This window comes from Lolium rigidum, chromosome 5, assembly GCF_022539505.1.
Source record: "Lolium rigidum isolate FL_2022 chromosome 5, APGP_CSIRO_Lrig_0.1, whole genome shotgun sequence".
Taxonomy (NCBI): Eukaryota; Viridiplantae; Streptophyta; class Magnoliopsida; order Poales; family Poaceae; genus Lolium; species Lolium rigidum.
Genome location: NC_061512.1, coordinates 124,920,312 through 124,927,745, shown reverse-complemented (window position 1 = coordinate 124,927,745; position 7,434 = coordinate 124,920,312).

Below are 7,434 nucleotides of genomic sequence, written 5' to 3'. Positions count from 1 at the left end.
TTGGAGTCACAAGTATCAACTTGGCCGGAGCCTCTACTAGCAACGGAGAGCATGCAAGATCATAAACAACACATATATGATAGATCAATAATCAACTTGACATAGTATTCCATATTCATCCGATCCCAACAAACACAACATGTAGCATTACAAATAGATGATCTTGATCATGATAGGCAGCTCACAAGATCTAACATGATAGCACAATGAGGAGAAGACAACCATCTAGCTACTGCTATGGACCCATAGTCCAAGGATGAACTACTCACACATCAGTCCGGAGGCGATCATGGTGATGTAGAGTCCTCCGGGTGATGATTCCCCTCTCCGGCGGGGTGCCGGAGGCGATCTCCTGAATTCCCCGAGATGGGATTGGCGGCGGCGGCGTCTCTGGAACTTTTTCCGTATCGTGGCTCTCGGTAATAGGGTTTTCGCGACGGAGAGTTTAAGTAGGCGAAAGGGCAGAGTCGGGAGGCTCACGAGGGGCCCACACCATAGGGCGGCGCGGGCCCCTCCTTGGCCACGCCACCATGTGGTGTCGCCACCTTGTGGCCCCACTTCGTATCTCCTTCGGTCTTCTGGAAGCTCCGTGGAAAAATAAGACCCTGGGCGTTCGTTTCGTCCAATTCCGAGAATATTTCCTTTGTAGGATTTCTGAAACCAAAAACAGCACAAAACAGGAACTGGCGCTTCGGCATCTCGTTAATAGGTTAGTGCCGGAAAATGCGTATAAATGATGTAAAGTGTGTATAAAACATGTGAGTATTGTCATAAAACTAGCATGGAACATATGAAATTATAGATACGTTTGAGACGTATCACCTAGTTCTCCTTCCCTGGCGCCCATGCCCAAAATGGCGTGGCTGAGCGCAAGCATCGCCACCTGCTTGAGACGGCTCGTGTGATGATGATCGCTGCCTCTCTTCCTCCTCACTTCTGGGCTAAGGCTGTGTCTATTTCCACCTATCTCATCAACCTTTAGCCCTCCACAGCTTTGCAGGGTGGTATTCCTCTTGAGCGTCTTACTGGTCACACTCCTGATTACTCGACCTTTCGTATTTTTGGTTGTGTTTCCTATGTTCTTCTTGCTCCACGTGAACGCACCAAGCTGACTGCTCAATTTGTTGAGTGTGTCTTCCTTGGCTACAGCCCTGAGCACAAGGGATATAAGTGTTGGGATCCTATTGGTCGTCGGATGCGCATCTCTCGGGATGTCACTTTTGATGAGTCACGTCCTTTCTACCCGTGTCCCTCCTCCTCCTTCTCGGTGCATGATATCTCTTTTCTCATGTTCCCTGACTCACCTCCTCCTCTGCCTCAGGTCCCAGCTCCGCCGAGTCTCTCACCACCTTCTCCTCCTTCGCCCACCAGACCCCCCTCTCCTCCCTCACCCTCCACACCTTCTTCTCCCATGTCACCTTCCTCGCCTACGGTGGTCCCTCCCTACCCTTTTCACTACTCCCGTCGTCCACGTGAGGATGATGTTGGTCCTCCTGACATGCCCTCTACCTCTGGTGCGATGCCCTCTCCGTCCGAGCCGGCTCATCATCTTCGTGCTCGTCCTTGTCCTCCTCCTGATCGCTATTCTCCCACTCACTACGGTCTTTCTGCTGTCCTTGAGCCGACCTCTTATCGAGATGCCCTTGCTCATCCCGAATGGCAGCTAGCGATGGCTGAGGAGATTGCTGCTCTTGAGCGTACTAGCACCTGGGATGTTGCCACTCCTCCTTCCTCTGTTCATCCCATCACCTGCAAGTGGGTCTACAAGATTAAGACTCGCTCCGATGGTTCTCTTGAGCGCTACAAGGCTCGTCTTGTCGCTCGCGGCTTTCAGCAGGAGCATGGCCGTGACTATGATGAGACCTTTGCTCCAGTGGCTCACATGACCATTGGTCGTACTATCCTTGTTGTTGTTTCTGTTCGTCACTGGTCTGTCTCTCAGCTTGATGTGCAGAATGATTTTCTTAATTGTGAGTTACGTGAGGAGGTATACATGCAACCACCTCCTGGCTACTCTATTCCCGATGACATGGTCTGTCGTCTCCAGCGCTCTCTCTATGGCCTTAAGCAAGCCCCTCGCGCCTGGTTTCAGCATTTCGCCTCTGTGGTGACTGCTGCTGGTTTTGTCCCCAGCGCACATGACCCTGCGCTCTTTGTCCACACATCCTCTCGTGGTCGGACTCTCCTTCTTCTTTATGTCGATGACATGATCATCACAGGCGACGACCCTGAGTACATTGCCTTTGTCAAGGCCCGTCTCCGTGATCAGTTTCTCATGACTAATCTTGGTCCTCTCCGCTACTTTCTTGGGCTTGAGGTTTCTTCTACCTTCGATGGCTTCTATATCTCCCAGGAGAAGTATATTCAGGACCTTCTCACTCATGCCGCTCTTGGTGAGGAGCGCATTGTTGAGACTCCTATGGAGCTCAATGTCCGCCTCCGTGCCACTGATGGTGATCCTCTTCCGGACCTGACTCGCTATCGTCACTTGGTTGGGAGCCTTGTCTACCTTTCTGTCACCCGTCCTGACATCTCCTACCCCGTCCACATTCCGAGTCAGTTCATGTCTGCTCCCACTAGTGTCCACTATAGTCATCTCCTTCGTGTCCTCCGCTATCTTCGTGGCACTATCTCCCGTCAGCTTTTCTTTCCTCGCTCTAGCTCCTTACAGCTCCAGACCTACTCAGATGCTACCTGGGCTAGCGATCCAGAGGATCGCAAGTCTCTTTCTGCCTACTATGTCTTTCTTGGTGGCTCTCTCATTGTTTGGAAGACCAAGAAGCAGGTTGCAGTCTATCGTTCGAGTGTTGAGGCTGAGTTGCGAGCGATGGCTCTCTTGACGGCTGAGGTGACTTGGTTACGCTGGTTACTTGCGGACTTTGGTGTTCCTGCTGACGCCCCGACTCCTCTCTTATCGGACAGTATTGGTTCCATCAGCATTGCCCGTGATCCGGTGAAGCACAAGCTCACCAAACACATCGGTGTTGATCTATGTGTGTCATGTTGTGCAGGGTCAGGTTATGGCTCTTCATTATGTGCCTTCCGAGCTACAGCTTGCTGACTTCTTCACGAAGGCCCTGACTAGAGCACAACATGGTTTCTTTCTCTCCAAACTCAGTGTTGTTGATTCACCATGAGTTTGAGGGGGTGTTAGAGTTGTATAGTCTCTATTCTTGTATTCCCTAGTGTATGAGGGGCTTACCTGCACATTGTAACACATGTACATGTTCTGGCCTATGGCCCTCGATGAATACTAGTTGCCCATTCACAACATACACCAGGCCCTCATCCATTGCTTCCAGAGAAGCCACGCCAAGAGCATTCGTTTCTGCTGGTTCGCCGGAGAGAAGGATCACAGCGTTCCACAAGAGTGAAACTCCTCTCCAGCAAGGGGTGCAGGGGTGCCGTGGAGCGGACCCATGTGTATGTCTTCACTCTTTCTCTCTCTCATCGAGAGAATACCTAATGGATTACCAACACACACCCATCGACGTCCAGTTGATTCAGTTGACGTACATGAGCCAATGATCTTCCCACACTGTGTAAATATAAAACTAAAAGTTTAGCTACAATAGAGAAACATATATCTGGTAAGATGGGCTAGCTATGATGATTACATATGTTCCACACAAAAAATACCTGATAATGATAACTTGTCCTCGTCCTTGTCCGAATATGAATCTGATGAAGAGTAACCTATACAAATGTCATAATCCGTAGAATATCCGTGCTCGTAACCACCACTGTCAGGATGTTGTAGGCCATCCACCAATTGTTGTCTCTCGCATTGATAACAGTCACCTTACACAATTTCAAAACAAACATAAAAAAAACAATGCAATTTAATAATACTGCTAAGAATACAGTGGTTTAAATTACACAAAAGGTAATCCCAAAGTATACTTGTAACGCCCCACTTTTGCAACCTTGTTTATTTGTCCATAATGCAAAAATTAGGGGGAACAAAAACTTTTTCTTAGACTATAGATAGATGAATTGCCTTGATCTGTTGGTTATGATAAATTGCCTTGATCTGTTGGTAGATGAATTGTCTTGATTTGCTTGTTGAGTTTTGTCTTGAGCTACCTCATAGAACAACACCCCTAGTGGTTAAACAAGCAACTCACCAAATAAAACACATGTGTGGCTTAGGAAAAATTGTTTTCCTTCTTACTACCTCAAACCTCTCTCCTGATGACAACATGAGTGTGCCATCTTGATTTTCCTCTTTGTGTCAATCTAGCTCAATCATCCTTAATTCAAAACTTGGTACCACCTACCCCTCATCACATCCTTCTCTTGTACCCACTCATCTTTGTTGGTTTTGAGGCCATGTCGACCATCTGTGTTGACAGGCTTTGAATGTCCAGATTTTTGGCAGTTGATCTCTAAGTACCCACAACTGTTATTGTTGACTTCAATGCATGGATCTCATCTATGCAACATCCTCCTCAACTTCCACGTCTTGCATGTCTCAGTCAATCCTTGCAACTCATATATTCAACTTGATCTGGTATCCTATCCCATGTTCCAGCACTAGATCACTTCTTCCTCTTTTACCTCTTGTTTTTGTTTTCATCCAAGTTTATCTTCACAAAACCAAGAGTGGGAATGATGGATACATTTTGTAGTCACCATCTACCCTTGAGAACACTTCTCCCTAAATTAGTTCTCTTTCTCAAAACCCTACTGTTTTCTTCTCTGGTTTTGACCACAAAACCACTTTTAGTTTTATTAAAGCTTCTCAAAATATTTCTTCAAAGAAAACAAGGAACTAAAATGGGTTTTGTTTTTCATCTCATTTCTACAAAGTACTGATTTCTAAAACATTACTCTCTATTTTGTTTTGTTTTTAACAAAAGGATTGTTTATGGTACCTATACCATTTCTTGCTTATTTTACATTTGAGAAAAACTCTACTTTACTTGAGAAAGTAAGTAGAATATTTTGAACTTCTATGTTCCAACTAGCTTCCTCTCCACATTTTCAAATTCCATTCCACTTGAGTCATTCCCAATTGTTCCTAGACAATTGAGGTGTTTCAAATACTTTTCAAATAAGTTTTATTTCAAATGACAACTCTTGCACATCTTGTGTACATCTCTGATCTACCCCATAATGTTCCTTCATCCTCCAATTCTTGATCAAATGGGTGATCATTTGATACCTTCAAACCACTCCCAATTGACCTCTCATTTGTAGAGCAACTTATATTTCATCATACCCATCTCAATCATCTATTCTTTTCCATCACCACCTTGACCTCATGAATTGATGATTTGTGTCACCATATTCATCATTGTTATTGTATCATTATTTCCATCACTATCCTTCTAAACCTTAGGCTCTTTATCAATTGAAGAAACCTATTTTCTTTGCATAACACAAGTGGTGTCGTGTGTCTTGCATAGGCACTTGAGCATCATGTGTCTCATCTTGTTTGGGGAGTCAAGTCTCAAAAACTTGTGGCGGCCATCTCCAAAATAGCTTGCACTTGAAAACTTGTACACCACCATCACCATCACACTCTTCCTACATCTCTAGCTCCTTATATTTTCTTACACATCATCTAAGCCACCATCTTGGCAAGAAATAATGAGGCTCCACTATACTCAACATGCTTGTTGGAAACTCCCTTTGATGATTCATTTTAGAGTGGCACATGAAGGAGTCGGCCATGACAAGAATTTCGGCCAGCCATTGTGCTTCTCACTTTCTTCCTCCACAAGCCTTGCCTCCCACCTAACCCAATCAATAAATGGGCAGCCACCTCCCTTGGCCAATCAAAAAAAGAGGCAGCCACCCCTCTCCCTCTATAAAAGCCACTTGGCCAGCCACCTCCTCCCCTTTGCTTCATTTCTTCTCACTCTCCACTCCCTCACACTCTCTCCCTGCCCTCTACCACGAAATGGTGCTGGCCCTTGCTCCCATGGCCGGCCATGGCCATGGAAAGCCACCAAGATGAAGCTCCCCTCCTTCCTCAAGCTTCCACTCACCATGAGAGCATCTCTCTCACTCTCTTCTCCCCTAATCTTTGATGAGTCCAGCTCACTTTCTCCTTTCTCCTCTCACTAGATTGGATCTTGATGCAGGTGCATGTTGGTCCAAGTATGGAGAAGGTTGAGCAATCCTCAGATCTGAAGTTCTTGAGCAAAGTTCGTCCAAATCCCTGCAGTAATTTCTGTATCTTACTGTTTCAGATTCTGGTACGAACTTGTAAAATCCGCCAAATCTTGTGTGCAGATCCAAATCGAGTGATTCAAAGTTCCACAGATAGGTATCGAAAAGGTCTACAACTTGGCGTTGGTCTCATCTTAAAATTCGTTACGGATTTTGCATGGTAAATAAAGTCCTGAAAACATGCAGAATCACTGTTTGTTAGATTTCTCCCGTTTTACAAAATCTTTTTGAGCAAACTCAACTGTGGGTGAAAGCCCTCTTCAGTACCTTCATTTTGGCGGTGGTTTCACTTCGATTGACCTCCTCAAACTGAAATGGTTCACAGATCAAGATCTGGTCAGATCTGACTTTGTCGAATTAAACCAGGAGCTTGGAGACGAATTTTTGAATGAAACCAACTGGGTAAGAACCACCTATTCAATACCTTTCAGATGCAGAAGACCTCATATTTTTATGATTTGTGTATGATTTTTGATGAATTAAACTTGTTATGTATGTTCTGCAGACATGGCTGTTAGCTTTTAATTCATCAAAAATCCATTTTTGAACCTAATTGAGTGATTCCACTTCTGTAGGATTGCTGAATGTTTTCTTAATCACCTCAAACAAGTTTCAAAACTTTATCTGTTCTGCAACTCCATAGTTAAAGCAAATGGTGAAAACATGCAGTAAACTTGTAAATCCATTTATGAGAGTTTCAGAAATAATTTGAACCCAAATCCAATTGTGTGTGAATCTCTGTTTAAATACCTTTCAAATGCCAGTGGCCTCATATTTTTAGGATTTTTCTACGATTTATGGCTTACAGATCTTGTTTTCTGTACAGTCAGATTCAAAGAAATTCCTAAAATTATAGGTTTAATATTTTTGGGTGATTCCAAATGGGTTAGTCTTGTATTAGTACTGGCTATCTAGGAAAAATATTATTAGCCTCTGTTCATACATATTTGTTGCTGTTAGTAATGTTTATGTGTGACATGCATTGTTGAACCAAAACTTTTTGATTTATTTTAAAACCTTTGACCTTCTCTTTTATTAGAACTGGGCAACCTTTGTTTTATGCTTGCAAAACAAAACCTCTGCAACTCAACTTTAGCTCTATTGTTTCTCCTAAGTTTTCAAATGATGTGGGATATGGTTTGCTTCCTATTTTGGATGTTGTGTTATGTGAGCAAACTAAGTTAGGAAAACTGTTTTCTACTTTTCCAAAAATGTTTGAAAATGCTTTGTGAATGTGTTTGATGCCAAACTAAT